General features: G+C 43.3%; 1 protein-coding gene across 1 annotated transcript in view; it reads left to right on the forward strand.

Moving 5' to 3' along the window:
* Positions 1 to 19,879, forward strand: part of SUGCT (succinyl-CoA:glutarate-CoA transferase) — a 1,474,461-nt gene that overhangs the window by 745,045 nt on the left and 709,537 nt on the right. The gene's annotated exons all lie outside the window — the stretch shown is intronic.

Consider the following 19,879-nt stretch of genomic DNA (forward strand, 5'->3'; position numbering starts at 1 on the left):
TTTATTTGAAGTTTATGAATGAATTGTGTAACGGCAATTCTACTCTGAAAAGGATCGTGCCGTTTAAACAGGACAAAGGATAGTCCTAAATTTAGGACCTCTTCTTCAGATTGTGTTATTCTATATTGAGAGATATTCACGACGGCTGATCGTGTTAAGCTCGCGATCTCGTCTGCGGACCTTCCCACTGCGAGTAAGCCTGTGTCACCAGGTCGTTGCGATTCGATCTGCGGGACTGCCATCTGCCTTGTCGTCCTCGACCTAAAAAAGGCTGATTATGCGCTTCTCTTTTGATATTCCTATTTGATTCACCTTCATCGGAATCATTCGACCCATTCCCGTCTGAGTCCTCAAATGTGACTTGCTGGCCCGTTTGCTTGATGTATTGTTTGAACTCCTCTAGCTTGCTCTTGTGCTTGTCTATAATGTCTTGCAAATGCTCGGGGGAAAATTCTGTAGTAACCTGGTTCTGAAGAACCGATATTTGCTCCGTGGTTTCTAAAATGGACGCTTTGGTACCTAAAATGGACCCCCAGAACCGATTGGCCAGTCCTGGACTTCCTGTTTAGTTTTAAAAGACAGTCAAGAGTAATGGCGGGTCGCTGCTAGTTAAAGCTGAAACAGAGTAGCAGTGCATGCGGAAAGACAGAGATAGAACATATGTTAGCCTGTATAGCATCTTGGACTGTTTTCAAGTTTATCAAAAAGATAAGTATAATGCTTTGTTCTTTGTATTATAGACACCGCATAAGTTTTCCACCCCTGATGAAGCCCATGAAACACGCACCGTGTCGGGTTGGGTCGATGTTGTCAAATACTGTCCAAGCAATGCTCAGATAAGTGTCCGGTTTCCTCTGCAAAAATATGTGTCAAAAAATTAAAAAATAGTGTGGTCACCAATGATTAGACATTGGGTGCACAGTCAAAGCTAAGTTAATTGACATGTATAGCAGCTTTCAAAATGCTGCACAACCTTAGCGTGAGGCATTCAGAGACATGCCCACGTAAATTTATGAGGTGTCCACACGATTAATTATATTATCTTTCAGCTTATCCATATGGTGTTTCAGTGAGTTCATTGTCTGAATATACATCATATATATACAGTTTTTGTTCACACAAGTCTAAAAGTGAGAGTGCATTTCACCGTTCAGGTCCATTCCAACCCTGAGTCTCTGCTGGAATTGCTAACAAGGGTGCAATTTAGAGCCAGCCACATTGGATGGTGGGTGAGCTTTCCTTTTATTGATGCAGATATCCATCCACCCCCCCCCCCCAAAAAAAAAAACCAACCCAAACAAAAATAAATAAATAAATAATGGACACACACCATAAAACCAATTCCTGAAGCACTATAAAAATGCAACAAAAATTCATACTTCATGAATAACTTTTTGATGGTAGTGGTTTTTAGACTTTTCTCTAGCCTGGGCAGAATTTGATCAAGCAACTTAGATGTGAAGAGCTCTGTTTAACTGTAGTACCTTTGAGTCACTCAACGGTACTATGAATTCTGTGCAACATATTTCCTCTGCTTTCAGAACACAGAAGTCTTTTGTGCAATAAGTGGAATTGTTTAAAAAGTATCTTGTTTATTTTGTACTTTGCTTTAGAGCACTAACACATGGAGAACTTTACTTACCACTTTCGTTTTGATAGCACAAGTTTAGGTTATATTTTTCTTTCCCTACCTATTTTACCAGTTATTTTATCTTACCACACTTGCATGAAAATGTCACTGATGAAAAAAAAAGTACTCACTGCTGAGAATCAGGGAATTCAGAAGCAGGCAGGCAGCGCAGACAAGCCATGACCTAGAAATGTCATGTAAGGAGTTGAAAGGTGCCAGAGAGCATTTGTCTGCAGGAAGAAAAGAGATCCACTCCCTTGCCATTCTCTACAATTTTCTACTAATAGGGCCATTCAGCATGGGATCCAGACCTTTCTCAGACAGAAGGAATTTGCTTAACTCTGACAAAGTGAACAAGTACATTTCATTCTCCGAATTAAGGCTGTGACTGCCATTACTTCATTGGAGGTAACCATCCAAAACAGTGGAAGTGGGCAAGTCAGAGAATTTGATAGGTGAATCAAGCCATAGCTGAGCCAAGTTGAGGAGTCTGGCTTGGCTCTAAAAGGCAACCATGACCTGAACCAATTGAACTGGGACAGGAAAAAAAACAACACAATTATAGCCAAAAATAAAATATTTTCCACCATTTTTCATTTCTGGTCTTGGTTCTCATGTCTCTGTTTATTCTTTCTATTCGTAGTCTATTTCATCTCATATCTAGCTTAAAGGCCAATGTACTAACTGGAGGGATGCCCACAAATGAGCTAGGTAGAAAACTTGTGTGTGAACTTGAGCTCTTAGGACAGCAGAAAAAAAGATAACTATACCTTTAGTATGATATAGTTATCTTCAATTGCAAAAACCGGCATGCAAAAATGTTTTTGTATGCTGATTTAAAAATTTTTTTTATAAATAATGCAGCTTTGCATGTTTTTACATCCCAGCAGTTCATTATTTATGGATTTAAATAAACTTTTCTATGCTTGAAAATTTACTATAGAGACCCAAAGTTGCAGATTTTTTGCAGAAGTAGTGTCTGCACAAAATAAATGAACAAAATGCCAAAATTAAGGCTTTTTGTGTACATTTCTGGGCATTTTTAATGTCTCTTTCATGCAAACACCCCATCTGTGAAATAATTTTGCAGTTTAGTACATCAGTTTCTTAGTCTCCTAAATGCTTCATCTGTTTTGAAACATTACTCATTTTTCCTTTCACAGATTATTAGACAAGTCTAATTTGTGAAAACATGCTATAAATTTCTTCTGGAACTGGAGAAGAGAAGGGGTACTTCGATTTAAATGAGTTCTAATGGAATCAGTCAACAGAGAGGACACCTGACTAGGATTGTAGGTGGGACTTAGGACCAGGGAGGATAGGTAGAAGGATCAATATATGTAAGTAAGGACAGGTAAGGTAGAACCTGGATGTGAATTTCCACATAGAACAGGGGAAGAAGCTTAAACAAGACATGTTGCTTCATTGGGATCTAATGATGAGAGGTGAACAGAGGCTAAATGAAGGGAAATCTGAGTGTGACAAAAGACACAATACAGGTTTCTAACTAGATAAGTCTAAAAGAGTTGGAGAAGATAGATGGTAGTATTGGAAAGACTAGCCAAAATAACATTTGCATAGTCTAACAAGGTAGATTGAGTAATTGTATGAGAATGTAGTATGGGTTAAAAAAAAATAAAAAAATTCCAGATTTAGTGAATGTTGATCAATTAGTATCTAATGACAGTAAAGAATGCACATACATGAGGCTTGAAAGAGTAGAATACAAAGGAATACCTAAGTTTCTGACATAAGATGTAATAAACATGAGAGAAATGGATTGAATTTAAACTTACACTAGAGGAGGGACAGAAATTGAACATGAATATGAAAAAAAAAATACCTTTGTTTTTGAGGTAATCAATTTGATAAAATGTGAGGGCATCCAATCAGGAGCAGCTGGAGGACAGGTAGAAAATTTTGAGATATCAGATTATGGATATGAGCATGGTAAAAGGAGTGTCATCGGTATAACAGTGATAGGCAAAATTTAAAAAAAGATAAATACATATATCTATATCTATCTATCTATCTATCTATCTATATATATATATATATATATATATATATTTGGAGGAAAAACATGACCAAGAACAAAACCCTGGTAAATATTTACAGTGAAGGGAAAGATTGAAGAGCAGTTAACCACTGAGCAAAAATTGAAAGTGTTGTGCAGAAAAGTAACATGCAGACCATGTAGTTCAGTGATATTACAGAGAATAATATGCTCATCAACTGCACAAAAGCAGTGAAGAAGACTAATAAGCATTTTACAGTATGAAGAGGCCTTAGCTGAAGACCCATGGTCAATGCAATTTCATTTCAAAACAATTCTCTAAACCTAGACATAGACAGGCAAAGGTATAATAGATTCCTTTTTCAAGGAAGGGTGAACCTTGGAAAGAAAAAACTCTGCTCTTTCTAATATTTTAGCTAGAAAGGGGAAAAGTAAAATTGGGATGTCACAACGAGGCTCGAGATAAGATTTTTTAAGACGTTGAGTATTTTGGGAATCATGGGAAAGCAGGACATGTATCTAGTTGTGAAAGTGTACTCTCTTGATCTATTGTTTTGGGTTTTGATGCTGATTGGCTGGAGATTGTGTGTGGGAAAATTATAAAACTGATGGCTTTGTGATTGTTATTCCCTTGTCGTGTAATTGAATTATGCCAATAAAAAATGTTTAACCTTAAGAAGTGGGTGAATAGCGACAGTGTTGAAGACAAACAAAGATATTAGTGGTGAGAAAAGAATTAATAATATGTATTATAAAGAATAAAAAAGTATTTTAAGGACCTAATAAATAAATACTATAAACTGAAGTTGGGAGAGACTCAAGGAGAGGCAGAAAGTTTGGGGTGGAAGATAAGATCTCAAGTGTAGGTATCAAAAACTCTAGAAAGGGAAGCAAGATCAGTATTCTGGATAAAAAAAAAGTTAACTACTAGGTCAAAAATGGTAGAATATGGAGTTTGATTGAGGAAGATGTAAAAGAATAATGAATATAATTTACATTTTGAATGAAATAGCTGGCAAATATTAAAAATGTTAAAAATGTAGAAGCAAGTGTATAAAATTAACAAAATAGAGTACATTCAGTGCAAACAATATACAATAATAGTGTAAGATGGATTTTAGCTGTCAGAACATATCCTGGGGCTCTGGGCATGTGAAAATAGATATATAACCAGGTTTTCCATTTACTATTTAGTGATGCATATAGGGAAAAATAACCCATGCTATAATTACACGATGTTGGGTTCCATATTAGGTGCTACAACCCAAGAAAGAGATCTAGGTGTCATAGTGGATAACACATTGAAATCGTCGGTTCAGTGTGCTGCGGCAGTCAAAAAAGCAAACAGAATGTTGGGAATTATTAGAAAAGGAATAATGAATAAAACGGAAAATGTCATAATGCCTCTGTATCGCTCCATGGTGAGACCGCACCTTGAATACTGTGTACAATTCTGGTCGCCGCATCTCAAAAAAGATATAATTGCGATGGAGAAGGTACAGAGAAGGGCTACCAAAATGATAAGGGGAATGGAACAGCTCCCCTATGAGGAAAGACTAAAGGGGTTGGGACTTTTCAGCTTGGAGAAGAGACGACTGAGGGGGGATATGATAGAGGTGTTTAAAATCATGAGAGGTCTAGAATGGGTAGATGTGAATCGGTTATTTACTCTTTCGGATAGTAGAAAGACTAGGGGACACTCCATGAAGTTAGCATGGGGCACATTTAAAACTAATCGGAGAAAGTTCTTTTTTACTCAACGCACAATTAAACTCTGGAATTTGTTGCCAGAGAATGTGGTTCGTGCAGTTAGTATAGCTGTGTTTAAAAAAGGATTGGATAAGTTCTTGGAGGAGAAGTCCATTACCTGCTATTAAGTTCACTTAGAGAATAGCCACTGCCATTAGCAATGGTTACATGGAATAGACTTAGTTTTTGGGTACTTGCCAGGTTCTTGTGGCCTGGATTGGCCACTGTTGGAAGCAGGATGCTGGGCTTGATGGACCCTTGGTCTGACCCATTATGACATTTTCTTATGTTTCTTATGTAACTGGGGAGAGATGTTCCAGGGGACAGAGTTGGGGTAGAGTTGGCGCCGGTAGCCCCTGTGACATAGTAGTTCAGAGGCTATTCGGCACCATTTTGAGGAGCACGGCTTGCAGTAGCACACCGGGCACGGAGGGACAAATGGAACCCGGGACCCCGCTGGACCCCCAGGGATGTTAGTAAGTCTTGGGGAGGGATCGGGATGGTGGGGGGTTGTATGCAATGTAATAAAATTAATTTAAATGCTTGGCGTGGGGTTTTTTTTAGCTTCGTTTCCCGGGCCGGTTTCGGGTTTCCTCGTTTCGTTTTTCAAAAAAACTAAACGAGAAAACCCGAATTTTACCACGAAGTATCCGAGCCAAAAAACGACCCGGTACAAAAAAACGAAGCACATCTCTAATCTAGGATACCTTTCGAATTCTGGTCCCCAGACATCCTCTGCATGGGTACACCTCAGTTCCATCTCAGCGTACCACCAGGGAGTAGGGGATGCACTGTTAACCCTGGGTTTTCTACAACTTAAGCCTCGTCTACGATCACCGGTTATGGAATGGGGCCTAAATGTAGTGCTTACAAGGCTCATGTATTCCCCGTTTGAGCCTTTGAATTCCTATAACATTAAAATCCTAATATGGCAAATTCTTTTCTCGTAGCCATCACCTCTACTGAAATGGTCAGTGAGTTACAAGCCCTTGTTGCATACTTACCCAACACTAGGTTCCTCCGTGACTGAGTGGTCCTCCGTACTCACCCTTTCTTAAGTGGACACAGCCTCTCACCTTACCCAGTCTATAGTCTGCCCACTTTTTCTCAAGGTGTCACTCTCACCAGGACGAGAGGGTTTTGCACACCTTGGACTGTAAACGCGCACTTGCATTCTATCTAGACCGCACTGCACTCCATAGGAAATCCACCCAACTCTTTGCTTCTTTGACAAAGACAAGCTGTGAGTTCCAGTGGGCAAACAAACAAACTCTCTCCAACTGGCTAGCAGACTGTATCAAATTATGCTATGAGGAAGCAGGCCTTCCTCTCCAGGGGTGAGTGCAGGCACATTTTGTAAGGGCCATGTCAACATTGGTAGCACACTATCGTTCAGTACCAATTGCCGACATCTGCTAGGCTGCGACATGGAGCTCTCTTCACACATTTGCAGCACATTACTGCTTAGATAAGGAAATCCGTCAAGATTCTGCCTTTGGCCAATCTGTCTTGAAAAACTGTGTTCCAGTATAATCCCTAACTCCTTCCACAACCACCTGCTGTGATTTCAGGCTGCCTCATCATTGCAAATAGCACCACAATTATTGTGCCTGCTGCACGAGTTGTCTGCTATTGGGCTGTTGTAATGAGTCAGCCTGTAGCTTGCTAATCACCCACATGTGAGGACTACCATCCTGCTTGTCCTGGGAGAATGCAGAGTTGCTTACCTGTAACAGGTGTTCTCCCAGGACAGCAGGATGTAGTCCTCCTGAAACCCACCCGCCACCCCGCGGAGTTGGATTTGAAACATTTTATTATTTTATTTTCGCTTGCGCTTTTTGCTACAAACAAGACTGAAGGGAGACCACTGTGGACACAGGGATCATGGCATGCTGGGCCTGCTCAGTGTGCCAGTCAAACGTTCTAGAAACTTTGACAGAAAAGTTTGCCGTGATAGGGCTCCATCCAGTGACGTCAACTAAATGTGAGGACTACATCCTGCTGTCCTGGGAGAACACTGTTACAGGTAAGCAACTCTGCTTTCTGAGGGAACCTGTATATGATCTGGCAACCTGCTATAGCAGATTTGTGTTACACAGCATGGATCATATCCCATTGTCTCCACCCCTCTCATAAATGGAATGCACTCCAATAGTTTGACACCCCTGTGCACACCAGCTGACAACTTGCCACACACTTTTTTTTTTTTTACAGACACCATCAGCTCTGCCTCAGATGAGGAGGAGGAAGAAGAACAGCACTCAGCTGCTTCTGCTGATGCAGCAGCATTGCCAGGTGCAGGTGGCCAGCATCAGCCATCACCACTGCCGCCATCACCACCCCTTGCAGCAGCACAGCAGCCAGCCCTCCCTCCCTCAACTGGTGGCCCCAGGTTTGAGGCAGATCAGCCTCCCATTCCTCTCCCCACCCCTATAGGGACTCCTTCCCTTTTCTCCCTGGAACCACAGACACAATTCCTGAGGTGCCCTACCATTGCTGGGAAAGGAAGATGAACATTTCACAGGGCAGCTTTCCCACGATTCTGGCCTGCATCCCATGACTACAGAGATGGACTCTGTGCCAAGTACCTGCTCCAAACCCAGAAGCCCAGGCTCTAGCATCTATGGGGTCTGTAGTTCAGTGGATGGTGGATGATGCGCACCAACTTCAGAAGGCTGTTGGTTGTTGTGGAGTGTCTTGTGCAGGCTCAAGAAGGGCTTCATGTCTGCTCTTGAGCTGGTGAGCGTAAGGCAACCGCCATAGCACTCAGTCACCTAAGCCTATCAGGACCCGTTCTCCTGAGGTTTCAGGGGCCTTTTATTTATATAAATGGTTATGTCCCTAGATGTACCTACCTCTACTCCCTTTTTTAACAAACAAGTTTATAAAAATTATTTTATTATTGTTGTATAATCTTATAAAAGTGTTATCATTTTTACCTTTTGTATGTGTCTTCTTTGGCATGCTAAATATTTCATCCTCTCTGAGGACAGCATACTACACTCACTCTCACACCCACACACTGGCCTGCATTGTAGCTAGGCATGCAGCCCTTTCATCTAACTGTTATTCTTCACTCATCTACTCTTATAGCTGCCTTAGTTTAGCTCCAGTTAATTTGGGTCAGCATTCTAGACTTTGCTCCCCAGAATGTCCTTGCTGTAAGGGGCACAACACAACAGAACTGTGTAAGTCATGTCTTAGTTCCTACCTCCTCCAAGTGCCAAGATGTGAGTGCGGCTAAGACACAGACAAAGACATAGCCTATAGTGGGGAAACGTCTTGTTTGCTTCACCACTAAAAACATCACACAACTGGGAGACAAGGAGATGAAATTTAAGGGGCCTTTCACCAACTGGAAAACTTCCAGTAGAGAAGAGGTGTCAAATAGATTTTCTCTTTTCAACAGAAACTGTCTGCAGTTTCTAATCTTCCACCTCTTTCTCCTCTAAACTGGATATGTCAATGAAAGTAATAGAGCACTAATTCATTTTTACCAACTGGAATTCGACAGTGGCAGATGCCAAATCCTCACATTCTTCTTGCCTGCCAGTCACATAACTTTCACCCAAGCAGAACAAATGATCTAGAGCACTATATCAGAGGCTGCATTGCGAGCGGTTGGTGAGCATGATGCCCCACGCTTTCAAGGGTAACAAGGTGGGAAGTCTTTGTAAAAAATGCATATAAGGTTCTTGCATATAGTACCTATTATAAAATGTCTGACAATACATGTATTTACATATTACAGATAGTCTGTGGTCCAAAAGATAGATAGGACCTGCCAGCAAGGGAAACACCTTGCTGCCAGCCCTCTTTCTGTTCAAGATTGTAGATTTATAAAGGGAAAAAGTGCATAATTATTGCACTGACACTACAGGGAATGCTAAACCAGAAGGTTGTTTAGTTGCTGGAGGCCACAGAGAATGGGCCCATTTTACTGTCCTCCTTTACTATAAGGAATGGGTGAGAAGAGAGAAGGCAAGATAGAAACACTTAATAGTGAGATTATCTATAATTTTCCTTCTTAAATGAGATGACAATCAATGAGATTCTAATGGCCCAGGACCCAGTGGGAGGGAAAGCCAAGGCAGCATCCAGAGGCACAGAGTGAATCAGAAGAAGAGGGGCTCGCCTAATTTGTATCTGCCCAAAAGAGTATGAGAGGGATGTGACAAGAGATGAGGAACACACCCAGGCTTTGTTGGAGGACAAGCCCTTGCCCATCTATAATGAACCATATTCTCTGGATATCTTTGGACAAAATGTTGACAAAGGGGAAGGCAGAGAAATGGAAGAGGCCAGCTCTTCTCCAATATTGATGAAGAGGTGCCTTTCACTCCAGCTGAGACGTGCATTCATTTCAAAATGATAGTGGCATGCCTGCTTGTAGGTATATGGCAGGACATGTAGGGTCTCAAGGAAGTGCTGCTCGAAGAGCTGCAGGGTATAGGACAGGAGAGGGTATTGCAGGAGGAATTGCAGTCCATGCCTTCTTTTTGGAGGGAGATGCTTCAGTAGATGCCTCCATGAACATAAGGCTTGCCTTACTGGGTCAGACCAGGGGTCCATCAAGCGCACTATCCTATTTCCAACAGTGGCCAAGCCAGGTCACATGTAGCTGGCAGGATCCCAAGGGGTAGGTAGATTCCAAGCTGCTTATTCCAAGAACAAGCAGAGGATTTCTGCAGCTCTACCTTAATGATTGTTAATGGACTTTTCCTCCAGGAATTTGGCCAAACCTTTTTTAAAGGCAGCTATACTAATAGCTTTCAACACATCCTCTGTTAACGAATGCCAGAGCTTAATTATATATTGAGTAAAAAAATATTTTCTCTTATTAGTTTTAAATGTATTACCAAGTAACTGCGTTGTGTGTCAACTGGTCTTCTTACTTTTCGAAAGAGTAAATAACTGATTAACATTTACTCATTCCATTCTACTCATTATTTTATAGACCGCTATCATATCTCTCCTCAGCTGTCTCTCCAAGATGAAGAGTCCTAACCTCTTTAGCCTTTCTTAATAGGGGAATTGTTCCATCCCCTTTATCATCTTGGTCACCCTTCTCTGTACCTTTTCTAATTCTACTATATCTTTCTTGATGTTACACCTGCCGGCTGCAGCCAGCTCAACTCACTTCATGTCATGCTTGGCCCTCTACTTCCGGTACCCTCGTGGCCATTGCCAGCTGCTGCCGCCATGTCCCAGCTGCCTTCCTGTGCTCCATGAGGCAGCTGGGACACCGCCGACAAGCATTCTGTCCCTGGGTCTCCCTAGGCACGCATGCGCCATCTGTCCTTCCTTTAAAGGGCCAATGGCGGGAACTCCAAGCTCATCCGCAGCTGATGACATCACTGGCCCGGGATATTTAAGGACTACCTCCATCCACCACTAACCGACTTGACAACGAGTTCCCTGGTTCCTAGCTGGTGCTTGCTCCAGTACTCCGGACCTGTTATTCCTGTTCTACGGATCCCTGCCCTACTTGCTGGTATCCTCTCTCTGCGCTTCTACATCTGGGACCCTGTCTCGGTGCTTCCTGCTCCTCAGGGCCTGGCTCAGTGCTTCTACATTTGGGACTCTGTCTCTGCACTCCCGCTCTGAGGACCCTGTCTCTATACTCCTGCTCCTTGGGACCAGCCTCAGTGCTTCTACATCGGGGATCCTGCCTCAGCGCTTCCTCTCTTCGGGACATGGCTTAGCGCTGCTACATCACGAGACCCCGTCACAGCGCTTCTGTCCCTCAGGGCCTGGGTCAGATCTTCTACGTCACAAGACGCTGTCTCTACACTTCTGCTCTGGACCTCTCTCAGTGCTTCTACATTACAGGACTGTGTCTTGGTGTCCCCACTCCCTATGGCACCTCTCAGCGCTTCTCCATCACAGGTCCCTGTTAACTGCACTGCCGTCCCTCAGGCAGTCCCTCTGTGCTTCTTTTCTACTCGAACCTGCTACAGCGGATTTCCTGCTCTAGCCCTGCTTCAGCATACCACTATACAAGCCTCTGTTCCTGCACTTCCTCTCCTCAGGGCCAGTCCCACGTGGTCCTGTTCTACTGCCTTCAGAACTGCTGTAGCACTTCATCCCTTGAGGCCTTCTCTCCCTCTCTCTCCGAGTGTAACTCGGTCTTGGACCGAACCTAACCTCTCCGACACTCTCTGCTTCCAGCCGCCTACTCTCTCCGGGACCAGCCACACAGAGGTGCACCTAAGACCAGCCGGCCCCAGCACCCAAGGGCTCAACCTACGGGAAACGAGGGCCGGTACTGGCGAAGTTTCTGTCTACCTCTGTTACCGGCCAGCCTCACCTCCCGACGGTGGGGACCTGCGGGGCTCAACCCCGCAAGTAGCGCCAACCCCACCCTGGGGGCAAGGGTCCACAATTCCTAACACTTGAGATGTGGTGACCAGAACTGAACACAATACTCAAGATGAGGTTGCAACCATGGAGCGATACAGAGACATTATGATATTCTCTGTTTTATTCTCCATTCCTTTTCTAATAATCCCTAGAATTCTATTTGCTTTCTTGGCTGCTGCTGCACACTGAGCAGAAGATTTCAATGTATTTTCAATAATGATACCTAGAACCTTTTCCTAAGTGGTGACACCTAATGTTGAACCTTGCATTTTTTAGCTATAATTTGGGTTACTCTTCCCTAAGTGCATCATTTTGTACTTGTCTACATTAAATTTCAATTTACCATTTGCATGCCCAGTCTCCCAGTTTTGCAATGTTCTCTTGCAATTACCCACAATCCTCTTCAATTCGACAACTTTGAATAATTTTATGTTATCAGCAAATTTGATCACCTCACTTGTTGCTCCCATTTCCAGGTCATTTATAAATAAATTAAAAAACATCGGTCCCAGAACAGATCCCTGGGGCACTCCACTATTTACCTTTTTCCATTGGGAAAATTTACCATTTAGCCATTCTTTCCGTTTTCTATCTTTTAACCAATTGGCAATCCACATTAGGACACTGCTTGCTAGCCCATGACTTTCTAATTTCCTAAGAGGCCTCTCATGAGGGACTTTGTCAAATGCTTTCTGGAAATCCAGATACACTATCAACTGGTTCACCCTTATCTACATGTTTAATTATACCCTCAAATAAATGTAGCAAATTTTTGAGGCAAGACTTCCCTTGGCTAAATCCATGTTGGCTTTGTCCCATTAAGCTATGCTTATCTATTTGTTCAGCAATTTTTTTTCTTTATGATGGCTTCTACCATTTTGCCCGACATAGATGTCAGATTCACTTGTCTATAGTTTCCTGGATCAACCCCTTGATTCCTTTTCAAAAATTGGCGCTACGTTGGCAATCCTCCAGTCTTCAGGTACCATATATGATGTTATTGATAGTTTACAAATTTCCAATAGTAGGTCCACAATTTCATTTCTCAGTTCTTTCAGCATTCTGGGATGTATACCATCTGGTCCAGGTGATTTGCTACTCTTTAGTTTGTCAATTTGCTCTTGTATATCTTCCAGGTTCACTGAGATTTGTTTCAGTTCCTCTGAATCATTACCTTTGAATATCATTTCTGGCATGGGTATATCTTACATCTTCCTCAATGAATACTGAAGCAAATAATTAATTTAGTCTCTCTGCTATGGCTTTGTCATCTTTAAGTGCTCCTTTTACCCCTTGATCATCTAATGGTCCAACTGACTCCCTCACAGGTTTTTTTTTTTTTATCTCAAATGTACCTGACAAAGTTATTATGAGATTTTACTTCCATCTTCTTTTCAAATTCTCTCTTTGCCTTCCTTCTCAATACTTTGCATCTGACTTGCCAGTGCTTATGCTGTTTCCTGTTTTCTTCATTTGGATCCTTTTACATTTCTTAAAAGATGTTCTTTTAAATATAGCCTCTCTCGCCTCACCTTTCAACCATGCCGGTAGTCGTTTACCCTTCTTTCCACCTTCTCTAATGCATGGAATACATCTGTTCTCGGCTTCCAAGATGGTATTTTTAAACCACATCCATGCCTGAGCTAAAATCTTAACCTTTGCAATTGCTCCTTTCAGTTTTTTCCTAACAGTTTTCCTCATTTTATCATAGTCACCTTTTTGAAAGTTAAATGCTGTCATAGTAGATTTCTTTTTTGCGCTCCCTCTAGATAAGTCAAATTTGATAATGTGATCACGATTGCCAAGTGGCTCCAACACTGTTACCTCTCACATCAAATCATGTGATCCACTAAAGACTAAGTCTAAAATAGTTTCTCCTCTTGTTAGTTCTTGTACTAGTTGCTCCATGAAGCAGTCATTTCATCTAGGAACGTCTCTAGAATGTCCTGATGTAACTTTCACCCAGTCAATACTGGGGTGATTGAAATCACCCATTAATACTGTGCTGCTGATTTTGTTAGATTTCCTAATTTCTTTTAGCATTTCATTGTCTGTTAGTTCATTCTGGCCAGGTGGATGGTTATATACCCCCTTTACTATTTTATTCTCTTTTTCACCTGGAATTTCTATCCATAAAGATTCAATATTGCATTTTGTTTCCTGCAGAACTTTTATCCTGTTTGACTCAATGCTCTCTTTAAAATATAGTGCCACCCCTCTACCAATTTGATGCAACCTATCATTTAGATATAATTTGTACCCTCATATCACAGTGTCCTATTGGTTATCCTTCCCTTTGGCATTTATTGCAATGTCTCTATTGGGATGCCCTATTTTCCCTGTTCTCTTACTATACTTCAAAGATACATCATTCCAAACCATGTACTTCTGAGCAACTGTAGGCTTTCCCCAATCATCTAGTTTAAAAGCTGCACTATCTCCTTTTAAAGGTTAGTGCCAGCAGCCTGGTTCCACTCTAGTTAAGGTGGAACCTATCCTTTGGAAAAGGTGCACCTTCCCGAAAATTAAGCCCAGTTCCTAATAAATCAAAAACTGTCTTCCTTGCACCATCTTCTCATCCACACATTGAGACTTTGGAGCTCTGCCTGTCTCTGGGGTGCTGCATGTGGAGGGGGGGTGGTGGAGAGCATTTCTGAGAATGCTATCCTGGAGATTCTGGATTTGAGCTTTCTATGTAAAACCCTAAATTTGTCTTCCAGAACCTCCCTCCTGCACTTTCCTATGTCATTGGTATCCACATGTACCAAGATAGCCGGCTCCTCCTCAACACTATCTAAAATCCTACCTATGTGATGAGTGAGACCAGCCACCTTCGCACCAGGCAGGCATGTTACCAAGCAATCCTCAAGTCCACCAGCTACCTAACAACCTTCCTAATAATTGAATCACCAGCTATAATGGTGGGAATGACGCTCTCTTTGACATGCTTTTTAGGAAAGCCTGTTACTGCACACCTGCTAGATGAGCACTCTGAGGTTCTGCAGTGGCTCTGCCACAGCTGATGCAGTACTGGCATCAGTGACTTTACTGGCCCTTGTAACACTAGGCATCTCAAGTACAGTGTTACGATTTGGCCCTGGGCCGTCTCTCCACCTCTTTTTTTCTCTCTCTTTTATGCAGCCTGGAGGCTGGCGATGTCTGTCCCATGTGGTGGGAGCTGCGCTATTTTTAGCTCCCACAGTCTGGAGACCACCGAAGCCCCTTTACACGGCTGGAGCCGAGCTGTTTCAACCGGCACGGTCCGGAGGCTGCTGGCACTTCTACTCGTGGCTGGGAGCTGCGCTGCTTCCTTCTATGCAGCAGGGAGCTGCATTACAACATATTCATGCGGCCCGGAAGCCATCGACATTACCTTTTCCCCTCCGGGGGAAAGGGCCTGAAGCCCCGGGCTCCCCTGCGGCAAGGGGCTGTCCTTCCTCCAACTCCTGCGGCTGGGAAGCTGCCTGCCAGCATCGGGCCTGCTCCTCCTCCTGCACCCAGCGTCTCAGCAGGGCTGCTGGCCAAGGTCCTGGACTTCCTGCTTCCTCCTAGGGGTGAGGCTGGCTCTTCTTCCCCTTCTTAAAGGGACAGTGAGGGAGGAAGTCTACGAGTGATGTCATCAGGGAGTCGCCTCCTCTTCTGTATAAAAAGATCCAGTCTTCATTTTAACTTTGCCTTCGCAAGGAGCCAGTCCTCCCTAGGAGTTCTCTGCCATCCGGCTTCTCAAGGCTTATGTTCTTCGTTCTGTCTTCATTGTCCATGGTCTCACATCTTCGTCTTCATGCATTCTGACCGTCTTTGTCTCAGATGTCGTCTCATCCCTTCATCTAATTCTCTATGTTGGACTCTTCTTACCCTGCACCTCAGCTGTCCCTTTGTCTTGCCTTCATTGGCCATGCAAGGCCGCCTCGGCTCAGGCTTCGTTCGAGCTTTCATGGACTTCTTTTATCAACCTGTTTGGGGACCCACTAGCGACCAGCCATGACAGTCTGTGTAGGGCGCACCGGCTGGTGTGGTCCATGACTAGCTCTCATCGGTTGTGTAGGGAGTGTGACATGGCAGTATCTATCCAGGATGGGTGACCTTGTGATTCTTCATGAAGTCCTCAATTACCAGGAGTCATATTGAAGAAACCACACTGACCTAGTTAGGGGTCCTGCACCTCTGTGGATGGACATGGTGGATCCTGGGGTATGTCCTGATGTATAGATGTATATGAATTGGTAGACCATGATGTAGTGTGAGATTATGGAATACACAGCTACAGCACTCTATCCTCTACTCTGGGAGGCACACACATTAAAGCGCCACCTGTTTTGTCCAAACAGCGAAATCTACTTTTGAGAACTGCAAAGGTGCGTTCGTTGATACAGCAAGTTGAACACAAGGCCTCATTGTACCTAATCTCAACTGGCATGTTATGAATAGCAATGGTGATGAGAAGCCAGGTTTCCAGAATCTCCTGCGGCAAACACAAAATGGCTGTATCACTCACCCCACTGTTAGTTGGACATATGAATAGCAAGCCACAGCATGTTATATGACTGTGTAACATTACCTCTATGTTGGCTGGGCTCTTCTAATACTTTTTCCCTACCCTAAGGCCATGTCACTGTATTTGTTGACAGTATATTAACAATATAGGACTTGCACATTCTGTGTCAGCTGTTCCCGAATGGCTAACTGCATGTAGGGTACCTACCAGCTGTGTGCCTATCACTCATAAAGAAGCAAATGGTACCACTTTGTAGCAGTATTCAAACCAGGGAGCTATACCTCACAGCTGCCACACATGTCCTAACAGAAAAGATTCAGGCCCCTGGGATGTTAGTGCAAGTCCCCACCTGCTTGCTGTATGTCTTCCCCAGATACACATTGTTCTGATGTCACACACAGGGGCAGATTGCCCTATCGGGGGATTGGGCATCCCCCGGTGGGCCGGTCGCTCTAGTCATGTGGTCTGCCGAGCACGGCTGTGACAGAGCCGTGCTCGGCAGACCACGTGGTATCTCCTGGGCCAGCCTGAGCAGCGAATCCCTGGGCCGCTCGTCAGCGGGCATCTGCCCCTGGTCACACAGTTCATTTGCTAGTGCAAATCATGTGCATGCTGCTGCTTTTGTTTTACGTATCTCATGGTAAAGACAAAGTGCATTTGAGCTACTCACTGACCAATGACTAACTGGCCGCAGTTAGTCTGTAGTGTCTGCCCACTCACAAAGCTTGGGGGCATGTACATTGTGCCATTCTCTCTAGCATATGGAGAGAAAGGCATGCCCTGATGCTCTGGCATCTACATCTAACAGTAGAAGCCATTTGGCTCCCTCACAGCCTGCCCCTTGTCCCAGCGAACACAGAGCCGGAGAGTAATTAGCAAAAGAAGCATGTGCCTTACCTACAAGCCAGCCTTCTCCGAAGAAGCCATCTTTAAAATCTTCAAAAAGGCCTGACTGCTTAAGTATAAAGAAATCATGTGTGGAGCCCTGGTACCTGGCCACGACGTTGAGAATGCGCAGTTGTGCGTCACAGACCACTTGCACATTGATGGAATGGAAGAGCTTTCTGTTGCGGTAGATCTCCTCCCTGTTATGTGATGGGATGATGGCTATGTGGGTGCAGTCGATAGCTCCTACAACATTTGGAAAATGTGCAATGGCATAAAAAGCTTTCTTGATATCATCAAGTACTGCCTGTCCTGAGGGAATACTATGTAGCGATTAAGGCGGTCAGATACAGCTGTTATGACCTGGCTCAGACAGTGGGAAAAAGTGCTTTGGAACATCTCCCCAACTATCCCTACTGTTGTTTGGAAGGAGCCAGATGCCAGGAAATGCAGGGTGGCCAATAGTTTGGTGAGCCCAGGTAGAGCGTGAGACTCTTCTGTGACCGGATCCAGATCTTCTCTGATTTCATCATATAATTCCATTATAGCCCAAGAGGTAAGGCGATACCTGCTTACCACATAATCTTATGGCATGCCCTGCAAAGAGGTCCATGGAGGGAAGATGCGACCCCTGTATCTCCTGTGCCGTGGATGCCTGTGTGGCAAACCCTGCCATGGGCCCTGATGCTCTCCCTACAGGGCCACTGGCTCCCGCTCGGGTGCTGGGACTTCCTGAAGAGGGCCTGGATATTCCCTTTCATGTTCAGTGTGTTGTGGTTTGTCGTCTTCTTCTTCTTCTTGTTGTTGTCTGTGATGATCCCCCTCAAGCATCCAGTATCCCCTCACAAGTACACTTGCCACAAACATAATGGATGTAGGAAGGCAGGCCAGGTGGAACCAGCTGTTTTTACTGGCCCAGGAGAGCCTGATAGGTGTGTTTGTAATAAGGCTCAAAATTATCAAATGCGGTAATAGCCATGAACCGTGGTAACGGCTGAGCATACGCGATGAAAACCTTTTGTCCCTGTACCGCCCAAGAAATAGGTGTAGTTATTTCTGATGTTAATTCCTGTGTTGCTGTGCGTTAATCGGATGCAGGAAGCGGTAGAAGACCACCTTTTGCATTTAATTCTCCCTCTCTCCTCCCACTTGCATACTCAAGTGTATATTTGCATACACAATTGCATTGCTGTATTTATCGCACGTGCGTGGTAAGGCCCTGTCATGAAATGATAAATGACCTGACTAGTCGGCTAAATTCTACCTTGCTAACTTATTCGCTGACTAGAATTTAGCCGGATAAGTGCACAAATCTTCATTTAGTTGGATAACTTCTGAGTTATCCAGCCAAATGCTTTTGAATATGGACCTCTGTATGTCCCATAACGCAGTGCAATGTGGTTTTAAATATCAAGCAGTAGATCTACCTTACAAGATTGAGCTGGGTCAGCTGGTAACATTCAGATTAACTTATAATTATGAATGCTTGATAACACATATTTTGGGCTGGCAGTTTTCTCCTCTTCTCTTTGGATTTCTATCTTACTGAGAATCAGCCTCTACTAAGCTATGGTGCCATGACATTTCATTTACAACTACCTAGAATTTTTTTTTCCTGTTTTTAACCCTCTCTCACCCTTTTTGTGTAGCCTAGCCATTATAGCAACAGTCCTTTTGTAGAAGTTATAGACTGCAACTTTCTTGGATCATAGTGTTTGTGTATCCTGAGTCTAGCCATTAGGTGTTACTGTTGTATGATAGCCAGGACTCTCCCACTAGTAGCTGTGAAGACTACCTCAGTAATATCCTTAAATGGCCTGAGGAACAGAAACTGAGCTCTGTAATCAAATCCAGGGCTCTCACATCGCAATGTACTGTGCAGCTGCTTCTGAACTATGGCACCAGCATATTAGATTTTTTTGTAATACTTTATATTTTTTAGAAGCAACTTTATTTTTTTTTTTTAGGTTTCAACAGGATAATCAATTACGAGAATTAAATTAAAAAGTCCAGAAAGTTATAGGATAAAACAATTACTACAGGAAATGCAATATAAGGTCTATAGCATTAATGATTAGTTCTTGTTAAGGGTATTTGTCACAGAAAATGGCTCCACTTTCTCCACCCAATACACCATTTGCTATTCAAATGAAAATAAGATAAAGGAAAGAAAAAACAGAGAATGAGTAGAGCTAGGAATAAAATCCTGATTCTGGTAGACCTGTCTATAAGATCAGTCTGAAATATTGAAAAATCCTGTGTTACAACAAGTTCTAATAGTATAGTAATTTGAGTCATTCGATCATTGATGGTGTTCAAGAAATGTGAAGAAAAAAAAAAAAAGGAACCCCATTTGTTCAGAACTGCGTCCTATCTCCTATAGCTTATGGGAACAATATTCAAAGTGATGTCGCTAGGTAAATGGATATTCACAGCACATGTACTTTTGCCCATGTGAAAAAAGGGGTGGGGGTAGGCTGGTGGAGGCAAAGTAGACCAGGCGATTTCATTTTTAAATCTCTGTGCACACTTGCCTGCATGGGCGTTGCACCTGCTCCCATGCTAGTGTAAAGTATATGGGCACTTTTTTGCCTACATTGTGCATGCCGGAGAGATTTTCAAAGGCAAGCCCTTCAGGCAGTGTCAAAATTGCCCTCCCCATGCAAGCTTGCCCGCTGTGTATGTCTCCCAAATGACTGACATTAAGGGGCTCTCTGTACTCTACTTTTATGCTCAGTTT

The sequence above is a fragment of the Rhinatrema bivittatum genome, chromosome 2, assembly GCF_901001135.1.
Source record: "Rhinatrema bivittatum chromosome 2, aRhiBiv1.1, whole genome shotgun sequence".
In the NCBI taxonomy this organism is placed as follows: domain Eukaryota; kingdom Metazoa; phylum Chordata; class Amphibia; order Gymnophiona; family Rhinatrematidae; genus Rhinatrema; species Rhinatrema bivittatum.